This window comes from Rutidosis leptorrhynchoides, chromosome 1 (genome assembly GCF_046630445.1).
Source record: "Rutidosis leptorrhynchoides isolate AG116_Rl617_1_P2 chromosome 1, CSIRO_AGI_Rlap_v1, whole genome shotgun sequence".
In the NCBI taxonomy this organism is placed as follows: Eukaryota; Viridiplantae; Streptophyta; class Magnoliopsida; order Asterales; family Asteraceae; genus Rutidosis; species Rutidosis leptorrhynchoides.
The window spans coordinates 576717542-576744830 of NC_092333.1; the positions used below are offsets into that span (position 1 = coordinate 576717542).

General features: G+C 35.5%; 1 pseudogene; it reads right to left on the reverse strand.

Moving 5' to 3' along the window:
* Window positions 1-734: 734 nt before the first annotated feature.
* On the reverse strand, window positions 735-25204 carry LOC139845419 (heat shock cognate 70 kDa protein-like; annotated as a pseudogene).
* Between the last annotated feature and the right edge of the window lie 2085 nt (window positions 25205-27289).

A 27289-nucleotide genomic window follows, 5' to 3' on the forward strand; every position in this document is an offset into this window, starting at 1 on the left:
GAACGTGTGTGGGAAATTCGTGATGTAAATTGTAGTGGAGACCTTGGCGGTATTGGAGTGATCGTCTTGTGAAGGCATAGTGATAGAGTAAATCACCGGTGTTCGATTGGGGTTTACGAATTGACGGACGCCGGAAAAATCGCCGGAATCGCCAGAGCGACCAATTAGGGCTTTTAAATTAACTATATGCAACGGTTTAAAAGTAAACACACTGAGAGTCTTCATGCCACCAAGAATCATCATTTTCTCTACTGTATTTCGATTAACATGAAACCACAAGAACTCGGAGAAAAGCTGGACCAGATAATGCATCAAGAACATCAAGAATATAATAGATTAAGCTCCGTAAGTTCTTACAACCCCATTGACACTTTACTGCTACATAGGTGGAAAAAATCTATGTAATGCATTATAAATTTATAATTGAATGAAAAGGTATATACCGTGGTAAATTTTTAAATAATTGAAACGACATCTACAAACTTCCAAATCAAAATAGTTGACACATAGAACATTAGAACATCATCAAATAATGAAAATAAAAGGAGAAATGACTAGAATTACCGGACAACCAAGGAAGTAGTTTGTGACAAAAAAGATGAATATCAAAGCTGACAATAAAAGACGAAACAAATTCACAAAAAAATAAAATAAAATAAAATAAAATAAAGGTTCATATGAGTTCTTAAAGCAGCACGAAACATGTAAATGTGAATGAAAGTTCCCTCACACCCTTACATAAGCTGACCAACTATCGTATTGCATACAAATTCCAAGTTCTTCTTTTCTGCAATTACATCGATTTCTGCTAACTTATACGTTTCAAGCCACAGCATTGAACCCTCGACCAAATCATCCATCTTTCTCAAATCTTCTGGATTTAGCCTTTTCCTGATGTTGTCATTATTCACTCTTCTTTTCATGAGATAAATGTAATACTCCAAATCATTATAGGCTTTCACTCTCGCTCGGTAATTTAGATCCTCAACTTTAAATTCTTTTGCATCTTTCAACATCTTGTCAATTTCTTTCTTTGAAAGACTTCTCTTACCATTGGTGATTTTGATGTTTGCCTTCTGACCAGTAGTCACTTCCTCAGCGGATACTTCCAAAAGACCATTGACATCAATTTCAAAGCGAAGCTTTGCTTTTGTAACACCCCTTGGGGCTACAGGAATGTTGTAAAGAGAAAATTCACCGAGATAAATGTTGTCTGTCGCTTTACTCCTCTCTCCCTGATAAACCTTGAATAAAAAATTAGTTTGGTAGTCCTTCAGTGTACAGATGATACACTCTCTCTTAATGGGTATCGGAGTGTTTTTGGGGATCACAACTCCCATGATGTCACCTGGTTTAAAACGTCCAAGTGAAAGAGGAGTGACATCAGAAAGCACCAATTCTTGAACCATTTGATTGCCATGACCACTAATCTTTGCAGCCAAAACAGCTGCACCATACGCAACAGCCTCATCAGGGTTGATTGTCTTGCACAAGTCCTTGCCTTCAAAATACTCCTGTAACATCTGTTGAACCTTTGGAATCCTTGTGGACCCACCAATGAGAACCACCTCATTCACCATTTCCTTCTACCATTTTGCATCTTCAAGACATATATTAACAATTTCCATACACTTATTAAAGAAATTCAAATTCAACTCCTCAAACTTAGCCCAAGTAATTTTTGCTGAAAAATCAACACCATCATACTGTTAGGAAGAGAGGATCGCCTGGACGTTGGGAGATATAAATTTGAGAGAAAAACAACTCTATTACTCACAAAAATAGATTTACAGAGTATTACAAAACTCTTACAAAAAAAAACTCTCAAACTCACACACACTCTCTAGGTTGTGATTACACTTCTCTGAGTGATTTAGGATAATTTACAACTGAGGTTTGCACATCTATTTATAGTAAAAATTCTATGGCGGTGGAATGGTGTGAACGGAGAAGGTTGGCGGCCGTCATCGTCATCAACTTTGCTACTTCCATATGAGTTGTCAAGGTTGCCTACTTTGAATATCTAGAAGGTGGGCTTCTAGATTGTAGGCTGGAAATCTTCAATTCTCCCCCTCCAGCCGAATCCACAAACATTCCAGTTATGTCTCTGCATAACTCCAACTTCTCTCGAGTCACCACCTTTGTTAACATATCCGCATGATTCTCCTTTGTATGGATCTTCACTAGTCTCAACAGTTGTCGATCAATTACCTCGCGTATCCAATGATAGCGAATATCAATATGTTTTGTACGGGAATGGTACATGGAGTTCTTGCTCAAATCTAGAGCACTCTGACTGTCACAATGTACCTTGTACTCCTTTTGCTTGATTCCAAATTCTTGGAGATAACGCTTTAACCACAACATTTCTTTTCCAGCTTCTGCGGCAGCAATATACTCTGCTTCAGTTGTGGATAATGCAACACACTTTTGTAGTCTTGACTGCCATGAAACAGCTCCTCCTGCAAAAGTGTAAATGAATCCTGAAGTAGATTTCCTACTATCAGGATCTCTGGCCATATCCGCATCTGTATAGCCTTCCAAGATTGGATCAGCTCCCCCGTAACAAAGACATAGATTCGTTGTACCCTTAAGATATCTGAGAATCCATTTTACCGCATTTCAATGCTCTTTCCCGGGGTTCGAGAGAAAACGACTCACTGTTCCCACTGCGTGAGCAATATCGGGCCTTGTACACACCATTGCATACATCAAACTTCCAACTGCTGAAGAATATGGTACTGAAGACATCTCCCCGATCTCTTCCTTGGATGGGGGACAAGAACTCTTGCTTAACTTGAAATGGTTGGCTAATGGAATGCTAACAGGTTTGGCATTGTTCATATTGAAACGTGAAAGCACTCGTTCAATATACTTCTCTTGAGATAGCCATAACCTTTTATTCTTCCTGTCTCGGGTTATTTGCATTCCCAAAATCTGTTGAGCCTGTCCTAAGTCTTTCATGTCAAAAGACTTAGAGAGTTCCTTCTTCAGCTGGTTGATCTTCGTTGCGTCTTTCCCTACGATCAAAATATCGTCTACATATAGTAGAAGAGCAACGAAATCTCCTTCAGAAAACTTCTGAATGTAGACACACTCATCTGCTGCAGTTTTCTTGTACCCGTGACTCACCATGCACGAGTCAAACTTCTTGTACCACTGCCTAGGTGCCTGCTTCAAACCATACAAACTTTTCTTCAGCTTGCATACGAGGTTATCTCCTGAAACCTCAAAACCTTCCGGCTGCTCCATGTAAATTTCTTCATGTAAATCTCCATGAAGAAAAGCTGTCTTTACATCCATCTGTTCAAGCTCCAAGTTCATACTTGCGACCAATCCAAGTATGACTCTAATTGAAGTCATCTTGACTACTGGTGAAAATATCTCGTCAAAATCAATCCCTTTCTTCTGTTGGAATCCTTTGACTACAAGTCGTGCTTTGTATTTCACCACTTTTCCACTACCATCATTTTTCAGCTTGAACACCCATTTATTTTTCAGTGCCTTCTTCCCGCGTGGAAGTTCTACAATCTCATAAGTTTGATTTTTCTGCAGAGAATCCATCTCATCCTGCATTGCGAGCAACCATTTTTCTTTATCCTTATGAGTTACTGCTTCATGAAAACTCTCCGGTTCTCCATCTTCAGTAAGTAGAAGGTACTCGGATTCTGGATATCTACTCGATGAAATCCGACCTCGTTCAGATCTACGAACTTCTGGAACATTCTGAGGAGATCCACCATCATCTTGACCTTGTGATGGTGCTGGAACGTCTGGCAGATGGGGTTGTGGCTCCCCCTGCTCAGCACCGTCATTTTCCTCATTATCTTCTACTTCTGGCATTTCTTCTTGCACTGAAAATTCATTTCTCATGAATGATTCCGTTGTTGCCTCTGGCACCTGAGCATCAACATTTGACTTCTGAGATATTGTAGGCTTTTCAATATCTTCTATTGTCTGGCTTTCATGGAACACCACGTCCCTACTTCTGATCACCTTTTTCTCCTTTGGATCCCATAATCTGTATCCAAATTCTTCATCTCCATAGCCTATGAATATGCATGGAGTGGTCCTTGCATCCAGCTTCTGCCTGAGCTCCTTGGATACATGTGCGTACGCCAAACATCCAAATACTCTTAAGTGAGAGTATGATGGATCCTTTCCAGACCAAAGTTTCTCCGGAACTTCAAAATTCAGTGGTACTGATGGAGATCGGTTGATCAAATAACAAGCGGCTCTGACTACTTCTCCCCGGAATGGCTTTGGCAGCTTAGCCATACTGAGCATGCTCCGAACACGTTCCATGATTGTTCGGTTCATTCTTTCTGCTATACCATTATGTTGAGGGGTACGTGGGACCGTCTTCTCATGTCGGATGCCATTTGATCTGCAATAGGCATCGAACTGCCTGGAAGAGTATTCACCGCCGTTGTCGGATCGAAGACACTTTAACTTCTTTCCTGTCTCACGTTCTACCATGACATGGAACTGTTTGAAGTAATCGAACACCTGGTCCTTCGTCCGTAAGAAATATACCCACACCTTTCGAGAAGTATCATCGATAAACGTCAGAAAGTATCGATTGCCGCCAATTGATTCAACCTCCAAGGGACCGCAAACATCAAAGTGTACCAGACTGAGTAACTCTGATTTTTTCGTTAAAGAGGAATTAAACGAGATTCTATGCTGCTTACCAAACAGACAATGATTGCAAGGATCTAGCGCAGCATCCTTGTCTACATTGATAAGCTTCTTCTTTATTAGGGTAGACAACCCTTTCTCACTCATGTGACCGAGTCTCTGGTGCCATAAATTTTGTGAAGCCTCCTTTTCTGCAACATTAATACTGTCTGTGCAGATCTTCACATGAGTCTTGTAAAGTGTGCCACAAATGTGTCCCCGAGCGAATATCATAGCGCCTCTTGACAATTTTCATGTGCCTCTACTGAAATGAAAGGAGGCTCATAAAATAGCTTATATTTTACTAGGAAATACGATACAATTTTACACAAGATATTTATTTATTTATAGAATGGATATACTTAAACCTTGCTACAACACTTATAGGCAGTGTACCTAATCGTACAGTAGTGTAGTTTTTAGTAAGTCCGGTTCGTTCCACATGGAAATCTTTAAACAAAGCTCAACGCTATATTAGTTTACTTTTATTAAAAATACAAATATATATATAAGTAATATTATTATTATAAAGGGGGGTTTTTACCGTTTAATGACCGGTTTGTCGATTTTAAAACTTTAGTCGCAGTTAAAACCTAATGTAAAATATTAAATAAATACAAGACTTAAATTAAAGCATAAAGTAAATAACGATAATGAAATTGCGAATAATAAAAATGCGATAAAATAAAATTGCGATAATTAAAAAGTACGATAATTAAAAGTGCGATTAAATAACAATAAATAAAAGTGCGATAATTAGAAGTGCAATTAAATATAAAATAAAGGAAATTAAATATGAAATAAAAGAATTATGCTTATTTAAACTTCCGTAATCATGATGTTTGACGTGTTGATTTTAGTTTTATGCCCATGGGTTAATTGTCCTTTGTCCTGGATTATTTAATATGTCCGTCTGGTTTTTGTCCATAACAGTCCATTAGTCATAAATATAAAGTGCGAGTGTCCTCATCAAATTATTCTTATACCCGAAGTTAAATATTCCAACTAATTGGGGATTCGAATTGTAACAAGGTTTTAATACTTTGTTTAATGAATACACCAGGTTATCGACTGCGTGTAAACCAAGGTTTTACCACTTTGTTAACAATTACACCAATTACCCTTGAATGTAATTTCACCCCTGTTTTGATTATTCTAATGGCTATTAATCCATTCCCGTGTCCGGTTAAATGAACGATTATTCGTACATATAAATACCCCGCCCATCGTGTCCGATCGAGTGTATATGGTAATTTATAGGGACGCCCAATTGTAAATCTTTATATTAACATTAACAAACTTTCATTTAGTTAAACAAATATAAAGCCCATTAATAGCCCATAGTCTAATTTCCACAAGTGTCGTTCTTTTATCCAAACCCCAATTATGGTACAAAGCCCAATTACCCAATTTTAGTAATTAGCCCAACATCATGATTACTTCGTTTTAAATAAGCATAATAATAACTTAGCTACGAGACATTAATGTAAAAAGGTTGAACATAACTTACAATGATTAAAAATAGCGTAGCGTTACACGGACAGAATTTCGACTTACACCCTTACAACATTCGCTAACATACCCTTATTATTAGAATTAAAATTAAAATTAAAATATAAATTATATATATATATATATATAAGTTTTACGTATGAATGAGGAAGAAAAGATGATGATTTTTGATCAGAATTCGGTTGGCTTTATAGCCAGAGTTGATTTTTGGGGCTCCGCGACTCGCGGCAAAATCCCCTTCAAACTCCGCGAGTCGCGGAGATAGAAATTACAGCTCAATCCTTGGAGTTTTCTCTGCCGACGGTTTTTAATATATATATATAATATATATATAATTAATATAATTAATTATATATTATATTATATTTATATATATAGTTAACTTGTAATTTTTAGTCCGTTGCGTCGAGCGTTAAGAGTTGACTCTGGTCCCGGTTCCGGATTTTCGAACGTCCTCGCGTACAATTTAATATCTTGTACTTTGCGTTTTGAATCTTGTACTCTTGTGATTTCGAGACGTTTTTTTATCAATAATTGGAACCTTTTTTATTGTCTTTTGTACTTTTGAGCTTTTTGGTCGTTTGCGTCTTCAATTCGTCGAATCTGTCTTTTGTCTTCACCTTTTATTATTTAAACGATTATCACTTGTAAATAGAACAATTGCAACTAAAAGCTTGTCTTTCTTGAGGAATAATGCTATGAAATATATGTTCGTTTTTAGCATTATCAAATATTCCCACACTTGAGCGTTGCTTGTCCTCAAGCAATATTGTCTTGAAATACTAGAATCACTTCTTTATTCTTCACACTTTGTAATTCAGTGATTTCTATACGGCGGTATAAACAATGGTAGTAACGATATGATTTACAGTCCCACATGACTATAAAAATTTAGATCCATTAAGGAAATTGGATCTTTATGAAAACATTTGATCTTTTGAAAATTAAATCTAGTTTTTTACCCTAGATAAGTTTTCCGGAATAACCCTTTACCGGTGTTTGCAAAATATTTTTGTGGGTTTGGTGGGTTTCAGATTTGAAAATTTTAGCTCAAAACTTATGGTTTTGTGTCACCCACTTGCTAACCTTGTATTTGGAAAGCAACACGTCCAGTTTACTTGTCCCGTATATTACCTTTCGGCAAACTACCGTCTGGTTGTAAAGGAAAGCGTTGAACAAGCAACTGTTAAGGCAATGTCCCGTGACATGCTTTTGATTATGGTCTATAACGTGTCGGACGCAATTACTATCCTTGGTAGGAGCAATAGTAAAGCTCACCCTTATAATTTTTTGGTATGGCACAAGGTCCTGTCTTTGACCACTATGCAACCACCGTTCTTACGGTTGACACCCGATTTAGTTCAGGTGACCTAATGAATTCCAGGTGAATTCCTAGGATTTTACGTTCAATGGTAATGAACGCATTGAAAATAGGGTTTTCAGAAAACAAATCGGTTTGTAATTTTGATCAAAATATTTTCTCGTTTAAGCTCGAGTTTAGATATCATCGAATTCCATGAGTTTGTAATTCTCAATCTTTAAGGTCAATCTCTAGGATTGAGTAATATCAGTCTTAAAAGCTGATTTTTAATCTTTAAGGAGATTATCCTTTCTGGGGATCTGATTCATTAGTCTTATCCAGCTAATTTGCATGGTGCCCCCCCATTGTACGAGATAAATCCTTCTCATGGTTAGGATAAATCTGACCACTTGGCGACCCTGTTTAATGCTGAGGTCCGTGGATTTCCTGCTGATTTTAGTGATGACTTTTCTAGATTTTTCGTCAACCTACAGCTGGTCTGGACGACAACTTCATGACCTAAATCAAGAAGCGCGTGTCTTTTTCGGAAGACTTTACTTCCTTTTAATGATGGAATTGATTCATCGTGTAGATCCATCTCTTCTTTTCTTTCATCGGGTAAAACAGTTTAGTTTAGTCCAAAGCAAAAGTATTTTCAGTTATTTGTTACAGATATATGTGACATATGTTTAAAATATCTTGGTAAATTTTCCCACACTTGGCTTTTATTTTCCTTTTTATCGTCCTCTATTCCATTTTAAATGAATTTTAACATTTTAGTTTGTTTCTCAATTTATGTCCTTTCCGAGGTAACAATAATTTCGGTGTTAAAACCTAGTTTTATCGTTCATAAATATGTATAAACATGATTTTGAATTCATTTAATTGAAAATTTTGAAAAATTTTACTAGAATTGGGTAGTCAGTATATAAGACTAGGGCTGTTCTTTTTTATCAGAGAGCACTAGATTCTAATACAACTACTGCTTTACTAGTATTTTTAATGGTAACCAAGTGTTTAATATAAAAATTTTAAAATTCGAAAGAATTTAACCCCTTCCCACACTTAAGATCTTGCAATGCCCTCATTTGCAAGAAATCAGTAACAATTTAAATTATTGAGGGTGATTTGTGTGAAAATGATTAAATTTTACCAAAGTTTCCAAATATATTGGCGTTTGTTTGCTGAATGATAAATGGTGCACATCATTTGTTCATTCTGTCTTGTTGTTATTTCACATATATTTTGCATCTTGTCGTCAAAATTAGTTGCTTTTGCTGAACTTAATGCCAGTCTTTGAAAATGCATTGTTTTACCCTGTTGTGTACATAAGATAAACTGCAAACATATATACATATTTTTGAAGTTTGGTATATTACCCCACATTCAAAAATTATTAAAATCTAAGAATAAAAGTTAGATAATTATAAAAATGATTACAATATTAACAAAAATATTAAATGTATTAATAATTACAAATTACAAAATAAAAAAAATAATAATAAGTAAACTAAGGATGATATTGGTACCAATAGGGGTTCCAGGCATAACCATAAGTGCTATAGAATGCTTCGGCAGGGTCATACGTAGGATATGGTGGCTGCATCTCTATCGACCAAGGAGGGAAGACGGGTTTCGGTGTAGGAATATAGTTTCTACCTATATGTTGGCAATGAGCTATGATCTGGTTCTGATGAACTTGCCAATCTTCAAATGCTCTCTGTCTAGCATTTTCGTATTCCTGAGAAGCTATAAACCTATGCATTTCTTGCATCTCATTCCCCCCTCCTACATTACCTTGTTGCTGGTTTCTCTCCACCTGTGGATGTCTACCATGGTATCGTACTGCGGCGTTATTTCGCCTCTTCAAAACTTTCGCACCATGGTGTACATTTAAACCTATAGTATCGCGGGGTTCTGGTTCTTCTACTAATAATCCCCCCCGACTTATATCCACACCGAGATATTCACCAATCAAAGTAATAAAAATACCACCTCCTATTATGCTATGTGGACGCATCCCCCGAACCATAGCTGATAAATAATAACCCACACAATATGGTATACTTACAGCGCTCTGTGGGTCTCGAATACACATATGGTAAAACAAATCTTGTTCATTTACCTTTTCTTTGTTCTTACCCCTTTGTGTAATCGAATTAGCTAAAAACCTATGTATCACTCTTAATTCGGCTCTATCTATATCCAAATAAGAGTAGTTTCCCCCTTTGAAACGGTGATGGCTTGTCATTTGACTCCACACACCGTGTGTATCAAAATTCTCATCTATCTTTCTACCGTTTAGTATCAATCCTCTACAATCGGCAGACGCTAACTCCTCAGGCGTATATATACGTAAAGCCTGAGCCATGTCCAGTAAAGACATGTGGCGCATCGAACCGCCTAACAAAAATCTAATAAAAGAACGATCGGTTAAACTAGCTACCCGATCATTCAACTCTATACTACATAACAACTCTTCACACCATACTTTATATACAGGTCTACGTATGGTGAATAAACATATCCAGTCATTAAAAGAAGAATTACCATACCTCTGTACAAGTAATTCCCTAATTGGCCCGGCCAATTCTACAGCTTCTAAGGGTCCCCATTCTATGACCCTCGGTACCTCAACAACCTTAGAGTGAAGAGTATGCAAACCCCGTTGATATTTTGGATAATCTATCCAAAGTCTGTCAAATCTCAGGTTCGGGTGCAACTCTTCCAAGTGCATATCGGAAAAAGTCATGACTGGATGAGGTACATCCTGCTTGTAGTAGTTATCTACCTCCTGTTGTTCCAAATTCTCGGCAGGAGCATTGCGGGCTTGGGATGAAGATTCACCCCTTTCATTCTGCAAAACACATCAAACACAAATTTTGTGCATCCAAATATGCATTAGTGTCAGCAAAATCATCAATCAAAATAATTACAATGACATTATCAATTTATATCAAACTTAAGCTCATTTTCACATTTTTATCAAATCTACACTTTTTCAAATAAGCATATACGAAAATTTTCGCCAAGTTCATAAGCATTCAACTCAAATAACATGTCAAAATAATCATTACTAGCAATTAAACAAGTCTCAAATGGCATTATCTTTCAAAAATCAAGTTCATGAATTTTAGACTTGAAAAAGTCCACTTTAATTCTCAAAATCATGTTTAGGCTCAAAGTTTGAATCATTTAACTACCTAGACATGTTACACTACTCAATTTAGCAACAATTCATGACAAAAATCGGCCATAACCTGTTTATATCAAAAAGCCCCAAATTTGCTCAAGAACACAAACCCTAGATTATTCAAAATTTGAAGTTTAAGGCTTCTAATCATGTTAAACAGCATCAATCTAGGTTATACAAGCATAATACATAAACAATTTAAGCTTAATTACACTAAAAAGCATCAAAATTAAATTGGGGAAAAATTAGCTCAAGAACACCAAATTTCGAATTAAATGGTGTTTAGGTGTAGAAATTTACCGTTTTTCTTGAGTAATTCTTAGATAGCATCCTTCTCAACATGATTTTAGCAAAAAATTTGGTGATTAACGGTTAAAAATTGGGATTTTTGGGGTGTTTTTGGGTGTATTTTCGGGGTTTTTCGCGTGCAGAATTTGGGTGTTTATGTGTGGGGAGTGAAACTGATCTGTTCTGCAGTTATATTTTTTTTTTCCGGTTTTTGATCCCTCCGCGAGTCGCGGAGGTTTTGTACTTCAAACTCCGCGAGTCGCGGAGTTTGCTCTTTTTTTTTTTTTTTTTATAATCTTTAACTTATAAAACAATTAAGAAATTAATTTTAAAATTTTGTTTCCCTTGTTATTTAGGACGAGGTCGTTTCGGATCGATGTCCTAGTCCGTCCTTCGACAAAATTTTAAAATTTGTCTTTTTGTAGCGATTGTTTTAAAAGCTTAGATTTTTGGATTTTTTTTTTTTTTAATGTTTTTTGCATACTTTAATTCAATAAGATTAAAAATAATGATAATAAAAGTTCTCGTCCCTCCCTTGGGTAAAGCAATTTCGGTTCAAAGACCTAGTCTTCAACTTACGACGAATTTTAAAAATCATATTCTTAACTTAATGAGATAAAGTAAATTTTTGTTTTTAAATTCACACAACTTAAATATAAAATTCAAAATTAATATTAAAAATTCACACCAAACTCAAAATTTAAAATGCATAAAATTAAAAATTCATATTTTAAAAATTAAAAATTCACACCAACTTTAATTTAAAAATTTATAAATTCATATCAAACTTATATTAATTTTTCAAATATTTACAATTTTAAATATATTGTTTTTACAAAGTTTACAATATTAATTTAAGATTTAAATATTAATTTTAAAAATATGGTAAAAATAAAATTAAAAATCTTTTTGTCTTTTTATCCCACTTTAATCAATCAAATATTATCAAAAATATGCGCCCCTCTTTTCGGTAAAGTAATTTCGGTTCCAAGACCTAATTTAACTCATGACGAATTTTTGAAATATTTTGGGTTGATTGATTAAAGATATTTATACCTTAAGAATAAACGTTAAATTTCGCAGTGATGTAATAAATTTTTGAATGATATCAATAATTTCGGTCGCCAAACCTAATTTTATTCAATACCAATTTAATACTTTTTAGCGAACAAATTAGCGTTTATTATCAAAAGGTTAAAAATAAAAATAAAAATAAAAACTTTACAGACATACCTGTGAAATAGATTTCTTAGTTATATGATCTATTCCATTCATAAGATAGTCGGTTTAATTGATTTTCCATGGCTGCATAGGCGTAACCTCGAGCATTCAGTGTCTTTTCTTCTAAACATATGAACGGTCCATCTCTGCATAAAGTAACAAATTCGGTATTTGAATAGGTTTGATTATTTGAACATTTACCTTCATGTGACCATTTTCCGCATTTATGACATCGTTCTAGGTGTCGTGCTCTTCTTTTCGCTGCGGATTTTGATTTTCCTTTTCCAAATTGTAATTTATTATCTTCGCATCTGGATTCTTTTCTAACTCCGTCCATTATTTCTCTGATTACTGATACTAATTCACTCAGTAGTATGTCATTATTACGTTTAGTGATCAAAGCGTGTAGCATTAGACCATGGTTTAATTCACAGGCAGTCTTCATTTTGTAAAAACCTATAAAAAATAAAAATTCAGAATGGGGGGAGAAGACTAGTTCTTTAGGGTCTGCTAGGGAAAGACCATTCGGGTTCCATTTTCGAGAACTACACGAAAACAGACAATCTAACTCTAACAGAAATACATATTATCCTTTAAAGACTTGATTCTCCCCACACTTAGTTAGCTGTGGTGTCGAAATTGTGATTAACTTCGTTGTCGACTTCCATCGGACCATGTATGTAATGTTTAACTCTGTGACCATTAACTTTAAATTCAATCCCATTTGAATTTATTAATTCTATCGTTCCGTATGGGAAAACTCTTTTGACTATGAATGGTCCAGACCATCTTGATTTCAATTTTCCAGGAAATAGCTTGAATCGTGAATTGAAAAGAAGAACTCTGTCTCCTTCTTTAAATTCTTTTGAACTTCTGATTCTTTTATCATGCCATTTCTTCGTTCTTTCTTTATAGATTAACGAATTTTCGTATGCTTCATGTCTTAATTCTTCTAATTCGTTTAGTTGACTTAATCGTAGACGTCCGGCTTCATGTAAATCAAGATTACATGTCTTCAAAGCCCAAAATGCTTTGTATTCAATTTCTACTGGAAGATGACATGCTTTTCCATAAATAAGTCTAAAAGGTGTGGTTCTAATTGGAGTTTTGTAGGCTGTTCTAAAAGCCCAGAGTGCATCCTCCAATTTAATGGACCATTCCTTCGGATTTGATCCTACAGTTTTTTCTAGAATACGTTTTAAAGCTCGGTTGGTATTTTCAACTTGTCCACTTGTTTGTGGATGATATGCGGTGGAGATTTTATGAGTTACTCCATATCTTTTAAGAACTTTCTCAAGTTGATTATTACAAAAATGAGTTCCCCGATCACTTATTAAAGCTTTCGGTGTTCCAAACCTTGCAAAAAGACGTTTTAAAAAGTTGACTACAACTCGTGCATCGTTAGTTGGGAGAGCTTGTGCTTCCGCCCATTTAGATACATAATCAATGGCTACGAGTATATATAGATTATTATGAGATTTTGGAAATGGACCCATAAAGTCAATACCCCAAATGTCAAATACTTCACATACTTGGATGACATTTTGTGGCATTTCATCAAGTTGACTTATTTTTCCGGCCCTTTGACATGCATCACAGGATTTGCAAAGAAGGTGTGCGTCTTTGTAAATTGTAGGCCAATAGAATCCAGCTTCATAAACTTTTCTTGCTGTTAGTTGAGGCCCATAATGCCCTCCTGTTGGTCCTGTGTGACAATGGTTTAAAATTTTACTAGCTTCATCTCCGAATACACATCGGCGTATTATTCCATCGGGACAACTTTTAAACAGATGTGGATCTTCCCAGAAATAGTGTTTTATATCACTGAAAAATTTCTTTCGTTTTTGGTACGATAATCCTTTTTCAAGGAATCCACAAACTAAGTAGTTTGCATAGTCTGCAAACCATGGGATTTCTTTATAATCTATCTTCAATAGATATTCATCAGGAAAGTTGTCTTGTATGGCCGATTCATTTAGAACTTCTAATTCGGGATTTTCAAGACGAGAAAGATGATCAGCGGCGAGATTTTCTGCTCCTCTTTTATCTCGGATTTCAATATCAAACTCTTGTAAGAGTAAGATCCAACGGATTAATCTTGGTTTAGCATCTTGTTTTGAAAATAGGTATCTAAGAGCAGAATGGTCGGTATAGACCACCGTTTTTGCTAGAACGAGATATGATCGAAATTTGTCAAAAGCAAAGACAATAGCAAGGAGTTCTTTTTCAGTAGTTGTATAGTTCGTTTGTGCTCCTTGTAATGTCTTACTAGCATAATATATAGGTTGAAATCGTTTTTCAATCCTTTGTCCTAAAACGGCTCCCATTGCGAAATCACTTGCATCGCACATTAGTTCAAATGGTAGATTCCAATTTGGTGTTATCATGATCGGTGCATTAGTGAGTTTTTCTTTAAGAATATTAAAAGATTTGATACATTCATCTGAAAAGATGAATGGAGCATCCTTTTCTAGGAGTTTATTCATAGGAGTGGCAATTTTAGAAAAATCTTTTATAAAACGTCGGTAAAAACCGGCATGCCCTAGAAAACTCCTAACTCCTCTAATATTGGTGGGATGTGGAAGTTTAGCAATTACATCTACTTTAGCTCTATCCACTTCAATTCCTTCTTTTGAAATTTTATGTCCAAGAACGATGCCTTCTTTAACCATGAAATGGCATTTCTCCCAATTAAGTACTAGATTTGATTTTTCGCATCTAATTAGCATTCGTTCCAGATTAACTAGACATGATTTAAATGTATCACCGAAGACTGAAAAGTCATCCATGAAAACTTCCATGCATTCTTCTATCATGTCGTGAAAAATCGCCATCATACACCTTTGAAAGGTTGCAGGGGCGTTACAAAGTCCAAATGGCATGCGTTTGTAAGCAAAAGTACCATAAGGGCACGTGAATGTGGTTTTCTCTTGATCTTCGGGTGCTATTGGAATTTGAAAATATCCGGAAAATCCATCTAGAAAACAATAGTAACTATTTCCGGCAAATCTTTCCAACATTTGATCTATGAAAGGTAAGGGAAAGTGATCTTTTCTGGTGGCGTCATTTAATTTTCTATAATCAATACATACACGCCATCCTGTTACAGTCCTAGTGGGAATAAGCTCATTTTTCTCATTTGTAATGACAGTCATGCCACCCTTCTTAGGCACGCATTGAACTGGGCTTACCCATGGACTATCAGAGATTGGATATATCAAACCTGCATCTAGCAGTTTAATAATCTCTTTCTTAACTACATCTTGCATATTAGGATTTAGTCTTCGTTGGCGTTGCACATACGTTTTATGACCTTCTTCCATAAGGATTTTATGTGTGCAATACGAAGGACTTATTCCTTTTATATCATGAATTTTCCATGCAATGGCTGGTTTATGAGCTTTCAACACAGAAATGAGTTGTGATTTCTCATTTTCAGTAAGAGAAGACGATATTATTACAGGTAATTCAGATTCACCATGTAAATAAGCGTATTCCAAATGGTTTGGAAGTGGCTTTAACTCTAATTTTGGAGGTTCTTCTATCGATGATTTATATCGATATCTGTCTTCTTCTTTTAGCATTTGAATTTCTTCTGTTGTTGGTTCATATCCATTAGCTATAAGTGTAGCTAACATTTCAGCTTCATCAATTGGTTCATTACCTTCTCCTAAAGAACATTCTCCTGTTCCTTGTAATTCTGGAAATTCTACTAATAATTCTGCATGTGCATCTATAGTTTGAATATAATAACATGTATCATCTGCAGATTGTGGTTGTTGCATTGCTCTATCAACTGAAAAGGTAACACTCTCATCCTCTATACTTAGGGTCAGTTTCTTACCGAACACGTCTATCATTGCTTTAGCCGTGTTTAAGAATGGTCTTCCTAATATGAGAGGAACTTGAGAATCTTCTTCCATGTCAAGAACAACAAAATCTACTGGAAATACTAAAGTACCAACTTTAACTAGCATGTTTTCCATTATCCCTCTAGGATATTTTATTGATCTATCGGCTAGTTGTATGCTTATTCTGGTTGGTTTCAATTCTCCAAGGTCTAGTTTAGCGTATAGTGAATACGGCATTAAATTTATACTAGCACCTAAGTCTGCCAATGCTTCTATTGAACTAAGACTACCCAGAAAACATGGAATTGTGAAACTTCCTGGATCAGATAATTTTTCTGGTATCTTATTCAACAGCACTGCTGAACAATTTGCATTCATGGTAACAGCCGAGAGTTCTTCCATTTTCTTTCTATTCGTGATTAGATCTTTCAAGAATTTAGCATACCTTGGCATTCCTGAAATCACATCAATGAAAGGAAGATTTACATTTATCTGTTTAAACATATCCAAAAATTTGGATTGCTCGGCTTCAAGTTTTTCTTTCTTCATTTTACTCGGGTAAGGAAGTGGTGGTTGGTATGGTTTAACATAAGGTTTATCCTTAACTGTGTTATCTTCATTAACCTTTTCAACTACCGGTTCTTTTTCCTTATCTTGATCAGGTTGTGGTTCTTGTGGAGTAGGAATGGTTTCATCAGAAGTTACAGGTATTTCAGGTGGTTTAAGTGTTGTACCACTTCTTGTGGTAATAGCTTTAGCTGTTTCATTCCGGGGGTTAGCGTTTGTATCGCTAGGTAGACTTCCCGGTTTTCTTTCACCTATTAACCTTGCTAGGTTACTTACTTCTTGTTCCAGATTTTGAATAGAAGCTTGTTGATTTCTAAATGCTTGAGCATTTTGTTCATTAGTTTGTTTCTGAGATGTGAAAAACTGCGTTTGAGTTTCAACTAGCTTCGTCATCATATCTTCTAAATTCGGCTTTTTATCATCGGTTTGTTGTGGTGGTTTGTTTTGAAAATTCGGTCTTTGCTGATTGTAAGTATTATTGGATACTTGTTGATTGCTAGGACCTTGTTGGTTGTTGTATGGAATATTTCGGTTATAATTCTGGTTTTGATTGTAAATCGGTCTTGGCGCTTGATAATTATTCTGATAATTATTTCCAGGCCTTTGGTTTATGTATGAAATATTCTCTCTTTGTTCCATTGTTAATTCAATACTGAGACAATCTTTTGTCAAATGTGGTCCTCCACACTGCTCACAACTAATTCGTATTGAGTGAATATCCTTAGTCATCTTTTCCATTCGTCTCTCGAAAGCATCTATCTTTGCGGAAATGGAATCTAAGTCATGGCTAGAATCGGCTCTAGCTGCTTTAGATGATCTAATGATATCTTTTTCTTGGTGCCACTCATGTGAGTGGGAAGCAGTATTATCAATAATTTTGTAAGCATCAGTTTCGGTTTTCTTCATAATAGAACCACCAGCTGCTATATCTATGTCTTTTCTTGTAGTGATGTCGCATCCTCGGTAAAATATTTGTACTATTTGACAGGTGTCTAAACCATGTTGCGGACATCCTCTTAATAACTTTCCATATCTTGTCCACGCCTCATATAGAGTTTCATTTGGCTTCTGTGTGAACGTAACAATTTCTGCTTGAAGTCTTACGGCTTTAGATGCAGGAAAGAATTGTTTAAGAAATTTGTCAATTAAAACGTCCCATGTATCGATCGCCCCTTCAGGTAACGATTCCAACCAATCTTTGGCTTCTCCCTTTAAAGTCCAGGGAAATAACATGAGATATATCTGTTCATCCTCCACTTCTCGTATTTTAAATAGTGTGCAGATCCTATTAAAGGTACGTAGATGTTCATTTGGATCTTCCTTCGGCGCACCACTAAATTGGCATTGATTAGTCACCATGTGTAGAATTTGTCCTTTGATTTCATAATCTGGCGCATTAATGTCTGGATGAGTAATTGCGTGACCTTGGCCAGTGCGTTTAGCTCTCATTCGGTCTTCCATACTTAAAGGTTCCAGATTCTCCATAATTGAATTTGTTGAATCGGTATCACTAGATGATTCTGATTTAATGGTTCGTTCCTCAACAATCTCTGTTTGAATGATTGGTGGTTCCGGAGGAAAGTTTAATGGTTCAGGATCTACGAACAGTTCCTGAATATTCTCCGGATTCTCAATTGTGAGGTCGGGTTCAAAAAATGGATTATCGGAAATTTGAACTGAAGTACTTGGTCGACTGGATGACGATTCTAAAGAAAAATCAACGGCGGTTATATTTGTTAAACGATGTCTTGATCGAGTTACAGGTGGTGAACGTACAAAAGGTGATGAACGTCTTGCTCGGTGCATTCACTGAATATCCTATTAGTTTTTAAAAGGAAAGAAAAATTATAATAAGTTATCCAATCAATAGACTTTTCTGATTTTGCCCACGTTTCGAATAGCCAAAAGATGCAGCAGAGGGGCAGGATTCGTTTGGTCTCAATATAATTGAGGACTGTTTGGCTCCAATAACCCGGTCCACGTACAAATCCAACTATTACTACGAACCAGAAAATTTTGATGTCTATTAATTTAATCACTTAAAATAAATTTTCGTAATTTTAAGAAATTTAGATAAGAAGTAGAAAAAATTCTAAGTCCTAAAAACTAGAATGGCGAGAAATAAGAGAGAAAAAGAGTTCGTCGAAAAAGGTCGAAAAAGAAAAAAAATGGTTGAAAAATAAAAGGTGACGGAAAAATAAAAGAAACTTATAAATACTTAAAAATACTTTACTAACCTAACCTTATTACTACAACTAACTTAAAATTATAATCGCAAATTGAAATTATTAATTGGAATGATAATTGATACATAGTAAAAGGTCTAAAAATATTAAAGCTTACAGGAAAAACTAAATCCCAAATAGAAATAACTTAAAAAGAAACTAAAACTTAAAAAGGCGTCGCAAAATTCTAAAGCACCTAAATCTTAGTCTAAAGAAAAAGCACTTAAGGAATTCTACGGCAAAGCCTCAAAATCTAGGAGTAAAAATAACTATAGCAAAAACTAAGTTTAAAATTAAATATGAGCTAAATATACAAATATTACGCTACAACGATTAAAAAGGGACAAAATATAAAAATATACAAAAAGTTGTAAAAAGTACAATTTTTATAAAAATATTATTTTTATATTATTTATTTAATAAAACTACTAATTTTACAATTTAATAAAACTAATTTAACTAAAATATATAAATAAAAAGTAAAAAGTAAAAATAAAACTAATAATAATAATAATAATAATTAGGTTTAAATATTAATAATAATTAATTAAAACCGTAATTAATGCAGGATTAGGGTTTCTGTGCGCGTGTCAGAAAGGCTCCGCGAGTCGCGGCATTTATTGCTTCAAACCCCGCGAGTCGTGGGGTTCAGAAATTCAGTTGACAGCTTACAATATTCGACGCGTTTTTTTTTTTTATTTTTTTTTTATTTTCTGTTTTCTGTTTTTTTTTTCTAAAAGATATTTAATAAAAGTTATATTTTTATAAATTAAAATAAAGATAAAGAAACTTATAAAACTTAAATATTTAACAAAATCTTAAAAATACTTATATTTTTGTTTTTCTTTTTATATTTTTGAATATTTAAAACGTATTTTTACAAAAACGACTTTTAATAAAAGTAACTAAAAATCTTTTTTTATATATATTAGCGTTGCGCTTCCGGCTTTTAAGATAGTTCCCCGGCAGCGGCGCCAAAAATACTTGATGTCGTACGAGGTGTATATAAAATAGCTTATATTTTACTAGGAAATACGATACAATTTTACACAAGATATTTATTTATTTATAGAATGGATATACTTAAACCTTGCTACAACACTTATAGGCAGTGTACCTAATCGTACAGTAGTGTAGTTTTTAGTAGGTCCGGTTCGTTCCACAGGGAAATCTTTAAACAAAGCTCAACGCTATATTAGTTTACTTTTATTAAAAATACAAATATATATATAAGTAATATTATTATTATAAAGGGGGGTTTTTACCGTTTAATGACCGGTTTGTCGATTTTAAAACTTTAGTCGCAGTTAAAACCTAATGTAAAATATTAAATAAATACAAGACTTAAATTAAAGCATAAAGTAAATAACGATAATGAAATTGCGAATAATAAAAATGCGATAAAATAAAATTGCGATAATTAAAAAGTACGATAATTAAAAGTGCGATTAAATAACAATAAATAAAAGTGCGATAATTAGAAGTGCAATTAAATATAAAATAAAGGAAATTAAATATGAAATAAAAGAATTATGCTTATTTAAACTTCCGTAATCATGATGTTTGACGTGTTGATTTTAGTTTTATGCCCATGGGTTAATTGTCCTTTGTCCTGGATTATTTAATATGTCCGTCTGGTTTTTGTCCATAACAGTCCATCAGTCATAAATATAAAGTGCGAGTGTCCTCATCAAATTATTCTTATACCCGAAGTTAAATATTCCAACTAATTGGGGATTCGAATTGTAACAAGGTTTTAATACTTTGTTTAATGAATACACCAGGTTATCGACTGCGTGTAAACCAAGGTTTTACCACTTTGTTAACAATTACACCAATTACCCTTGAATGTAATTTCACCCCTGTTTTGATTATTCTAATGGCTATTAATCCATTCCCGTGTCCGGTTAAATGAACAATTATTCGTACATATAAATACCCCGCCCATCGTGTCCGATCGAGTGTATATGGTAATTTATAGGGACGCCCAATTGTAAATCTTTATATTAACATTAACAAACTTTCATTTAGTTAAACAAATATAAAGCCCATTAATAGCCCATAGTCTAATTTCCACAAGTGTCGTTCTTTTATCCAAACCCCAATTATGGTACAAAGCCCAATTACCCAATTTTAGTAATTAGCCCAACATCATGATTACTTCGTTTTAAATAAGCATAATAATAACTTAGCTACGAGACATTAATGTAAAAAGGTTAAACATAACTTACAATGATTAAAAATAGCGTAGCGTTACACGGACAGAATTTCGACTTACACCCTTACAACATTCGCTAACATACCCTTATTATTAGAATTAAAATTAAAATTAAAATATAAATTATATATATATATATATATATATATAAGTTTTACGTATGAATGAGGAAGAAAAGATGATGATTTTTGATCAGAATTCGGTTGGCTTTATAGCCAGAGTTGATTTTTGGGGCTCCGCGACTCGCGGAAAAATCCCCTTCAAACTCCGCGAGTCGCGGAGATAGAAATTACAGCTCAATCCTTGGAGTTTTCTCTGCCGACGGTTTTTAATATATATATATAATATATATATAATTAATATAATTAATTATATATTATATTATATTTATATATATAGTTAACTTGTAATTTTTAGTCCGTTGCGTCGAGCGTTAAGAGTTGACTCTGGTCCCGGTTCCGGATTTTCGAACGTCCTCGCGTACAATTTAATATCTTGTACTTTGCGTTTTGAATCTTGTACTCTTGTGATTTCGAGACGTTTTTTATCAATAATTGGAACCTTTTTGATTGTCTTTTGTACTTTTGAGCTTTTTGGTCGTTTGCGTCTTCAATTCGTCGAATCTGTCTTTTGTCTTCACCTTTTATTATTTAAACGATTATCACTTGTAAATAGAACAATTGCAACTAAAAGCTTGTCTTTCTTGAGGAATAATGCTATGAAATATATGTTCGTTTTTAGCATTATCACTATCATAGCCCTGTTTATCGAGAGCTACTCCGGAAAGTAAATTCAGCCGAAGATCTGGCACATGGAGGACATCCTTCAAAGTGATTGTGCTCCCGGAACTTGTGTTTATCTTGACATCACCAATTCCGACAATCTCAGCGGAACTGGAATTTCCCATCTTCACAGCTCCAAAGTCTCCAGCTTTGTATGTTGTGAAGTATTCCTTGTATGGAGTCACGTGGTAGGAAGCTGCAGTATCTACCACCCATTCTGTGTCTTCTCGTGAGACGTGAAGGCATGTCTCATCATGGGTTGAACAATAAGCTACATCACCTGTGATAGCAACTAATGTTTCTCCACCCTTATTCTTCGGCTGTGAACTGCTTTGACCTTGTTCCTCTTTTAATCTATAGCAGTTCTTCTTCATATGTCCCTCTAATCCACAATGATGACATTTATATGTTGGTTTTCTGCCATCAGCTGACCTGCCCCTGCTCTTACTTCTGCCTCTCCATTTATTTTTGCTACTCATTCGCTGTCTCCCCCGATTCTCTGTGACAAAGGCATGGGTCTGATCTGTGCCCATGTCCTTTCTCATTGCCTCTTCACTGAATAGGACATCCTTGACCATTGACATGGTAAGTTTTTCATTCGGTGCTGAGTTGCTGAGTGTTACTACCAGCATTTCCCAACTATCGGGAAGAGAACTAAGTAGCAGTAGCACCTGAACTTCATCGCCAAGCGGCATCTCTACAGACGATAACTGGTTGACCAAGTTCTGAAACTCACTGGTATGCTCGGCAACTGAAGTTCCACTTTTGAGCTTCATGTTAACTAAACGCCTCATCAGCAGGGCTTTATTCCGAGCAGTCTTGGCCTGGTACATGTCCTCCAACTTTTTCCAGAGGACATATGCGTCTGTCTCTTGTGCAACATGGTGGAAGACACTATGATCAATCCATTGACGGATCTGACCAATAGTTTTTCGGTTTGATTTATTCCACTCTTTCTCTTTGGCAGAATCAGGGTTTATACCCTTCAATTCAATAGGATCGAACAAATCCTTACAGCTGAGGAGATCTTCCATCCGAGGTTTCCACAGCGTGTAGTTTGTTGCTGTGAGCATAATCGTAGCTCCGGAAGATGATGTTGACTCTTCTGTGGACATTATCACCTTAAAAATAATTTTTCAACACAAACGGGGTTAAATTGTAGAAAACAGAGATCACCGTTACGTCCGGAACAGTTGAAAATGGTGGAATAGACACTTCGCGGCTTAAATTCCACTTACGGGGCAAAATTATAATTTTTATAAACTTCAGGGACAAAAAAAATGAAATTCTGAAAATTTCAGGGACCAAATTGTAAAATTTCAGAATTGCTACAGTACCGATACAGTACTGCTACAGTGACTTGCTACAGTGCCGCCAGCTGCTAAAGTGAATTGCTACAGTGATCGTCTTCTCCGGCGAAAATTCCGGCACCGGTCGTCTTCTCCGGCGAGATTCCGGCGAGTTGACCATACTTTGACCGCGTTTTCTGGGCTCGTTATAACTCCGTTTAAGTCGCTGTTTTTTGCGTTGGACTCGGTTCGACGAGACGAATCCAATGGTACACTCAAAATTGAATTTTGAGAAAACTTCAGAAGACCCAAAAATTCAACCAACGTCTCTAACCTGGCTCTGATACCACTTGTTAGGAAGAGAGGATCGCCTGGACGTTGGGAGATATAAATTTGAGAGAAAAATAACTCTATTACTCACAAAAATAGATTTACAGAGTATTACAAAACTCTTACAAAAAAAAACTCTCAAACTCACACACACTCTCTAGGTTGTGATTACACTTCTCTGAGTGATTTAGGATAATTTACAACTGAGGTTTGCACCTCTATTTATAGTAAAAATTCTATGGCGGTGGAATGCTGTGAACGGAGAAGGTTGGCGGCCGTTCATCGTCATCAACTTTGCTACTTCCATATGAGTTGTCAAGGTTGCCTACTTTGAATATCTAGAAGGTGGGCTTCTAGATTGTAGGCTGGAAATCTTCACATACAAGCAGTCAACTTCTATGGAAGTAAGAGTCGTTGAAGAGAGAATCCTCTTTGCCCTCTCACAAGCCACCCTCAACCTTGCTAACGCTCTTGGATTCGTGCTTATATCTTTCTTTTCTTTCCTATTAAATTCAGCAACAAAGTGATCCACCATTCGATTATCAAAATCCTCACCACCTAAATGAGTGTCACCACCAACAGCCTTAACCTCAATCTTCCCTTCATCAATGGTAACAAGAGACACATCAAATGTACCACCACCTAAGTCAAATATAACCACATTTCTAATTGCACCACCGATTTTATACTTCTGGTCAAGCCCGTAAGCCATTGCAGCTGCAGTCGGTTCACTGAGCAAGCGCAAAACATCAAGGCCAGCAACAGTAGCCGCATCTTTGGTAGCTTGTCGTTGTAAATCATTAAAGTAAGCGGGTACAGTGATCACTGCTGATTTGACATTGCCATTAAGATATGTATCAGCTGTCTCTTTCATCTTGGTTAGCACCATGGATGAAGTTTCTACAGAAGAAAACTGCTTTGTAACACCCTTGTATGCTATTTCAATCATTGGGTTACCATTTTCCCCTTCTACAATCTTAAAAGGCCAAACTTTCATGTCACTCTGTACGCAAGCATCAGCATACTTCCTTCCAATTAGTCTTTTAGCATCTGCAAAGTTCATCAACGCATGTTATAATTTAACTGCACCGTATGTTAATTAACCTTACGGGAAATTCCAAAAAGTAAATAAATATAAGTTTCAAACATGTTGCAAAAATAAATCCCTTATTATTCTTGAAAGTGTTATTAAAGAAGTAATTGGTACCTAGTATCAAATCATGCAATGGCCGATCTAGGAATCCTAGTCACGGATGAGAGGTGTAGCTTGTTAAGAGTTCAAAAAAATTTACACTATCAAGTGGTGGTGGCTGGTGTCCGTAGTTCTAGTGGTCGGTGTCACTAGTTAAAAGCGTAGTTCTAGCATGTATTTCAGTAGTAGCCGTGCTACCACTAGTGCTAAAGTAAATCCGCCCCTGAAACCATGGATAAACTACTTCTTTAAAGAATCAAGCTAACAAGTTCCCTTTCGAATACTACAATGAAATTTTTTAATATAAGAGAGATGATTAAATATGTAATAAAAATGTTATACCGAAAACCGTGTTCGTAGGGTTCTTGACGACTTGGTTTTTTGCTGCGTCACCGATTAAACGATCGGTTTCTGTAAAAGCAACGCAAGAAGGGGTGGTTCGATTGCCTTGTTCATTAGGGATGACTTCAATGCGATTGTTTTGCCAAACTGCTACACTCTAGTACGTTGTCCCTAAATCGATTCCGATCGCCAAACAATCACTTCTTCCCCCCATAATATCAACACATTGACTTGATTGTTAGGGTTTTTTTTTTTTTTTACTCTATTGATGTTAAACTTACGGGATTTTTTAGGGTAACTTCTAAGGCGTCCGAGTTAAATGGATTTCGGGGTTTATGGTGAAAAGTGGGCCAACAATAAAGCGGTCTATATTAATAATCTCCAAATAGTCTTTGGGCCTGTTCCCTTTTGGTGAAGTTTATGTTTATTTTGTGTTGGCATAGCCAAATCCTGATCTACCGAAACCGTACCGGTATTGTTACTGAAAATTGGCACCGATAGAGATTCGGTATCGGTTTCGATACTTGATTTTAAGCTAATTTGGTTTCGGTACGGTATCGGTACGGTTTGGAAAAAAACCGACTATGGAACCGATACATGTGATTTGAGAGGCCCATAAGATTATTTCAAGAATTTGGTCAGTCTTTATCTCATAAAAAATTCAGATACTAACTAAAAAGTAAAAGGGTTAAAGCTAAAAATATGCTACAAACTTACACAAATGTATCGATGTCGCCCACAAACCCATTTCCGTCCTACTGTCGCGTACAAACTTTTCAAAAAGTGTACCAATGTAAACAAAAACTTACAAAAAGTGTACCAATGTAAACATAAATGACTTGCTACCGGCTAAACTGGTTAAAATCAACACGTGTCGTTCGTGCATTGGATCTTAATTCTTTAAAAAAATAAAAAAATTATCAGGTCAAAATTAGTATGCAACAGGTCAGAACTATAAAATGTTGATATTAGCACATTTTTTGAAAGTTTGTAGGCGATAGTAGGACGGAAATGGATTTGTGGGCTACATCGGTACATTTGTGGAAGTTTGTAGCATAATTTTGACTTTAACCCAAAGTAAAAACCCCTAAAACCACAAACCCTATTCGGTATCCTACAAGCAACTTAACAACATCACAAAACATAATCCCCAAATTGATCGGAATACAACACGGCATCACCAAGGATGATATGTAATCGTTTGATAAAAGTGGTCAAAATTCGGGTTCTCAAAAAGCACAAACTCAAAACAATGTTGTTAAAATTCATGTGAATCACCGTTTTGTGTCTAAGTGGAGAAGTATGGAAGAAGATACTAGTTCATTTGAGAGTGAAACGGAATTATCAAGGTACCTAAGTGAGCCGAAGTTGAATTGGTGTTCTTCATTTGACATACTTAAGTGGTGGAAGCAAAATGAGGATCGTTTTTCAAATGTAGCTCGGATGGCTAGAGGTAAATTACTCTTTTATCATTGTACTAAAGCTTTAACCCGTGACATTAATCATCATCTGATTTAATTAGTTATTATTATTTATTTGTTAGTATATTATATCTTATAAATGATTATGTGAATATCCTAAGTCCCATCATCAACATCTTGGCTTGATGGTATCCTTGGTTTCACTTAGGTGGGGCCAGGGCAAGGGGGAGAGTGGACTCAAGTTCGAGTCCCACTCTTTAAAAATACCCGTGGTAGGCTTACTTACCATAAGCCGGGTTGCCCCGTGGGAAGGTTTTACCGACCTTTTTAGGACCCAGATCCGACCCGCCTGCCCCTCGGGATAGTTTAAGGTTCGGATCCCTGTAATATGGTTCGGGTTTCCTGCCCGAACGTGTGTGTGTGTGCAAATGATGAGTGTCGTTGAAATAAATGATACGCTGATGCAAGCTTGCCGTTCAAAAAAAAAAAAAAAAATTATCCTAAGTCCCATGTACTGTATCATATTATAAATTGTTAAGTCCCCTGTACTTTATCATCTGACTTAATTAGTAATCATATTATTATTACTATTACTAATATAACTAATAGACAAAATTTGTCTTATTAGTTATGAATAGTACTATTTAATATTTCACTTTTTACACACCCAACCCCCTAACTTTCATTAAAATACAAATCGAACTCCCCATTTTATAGTACTATTTAATATTTTATTTTTCACACACCCAACCCCTTAACTTTCATTAAAATACAAATCGAACCCCCCCATTTTATACCTATATTCTAAAATATTATTTATCCCATCACTAACACTAAAAATATTGAATAATAACACTCACCACGCTACTACTGTGCTA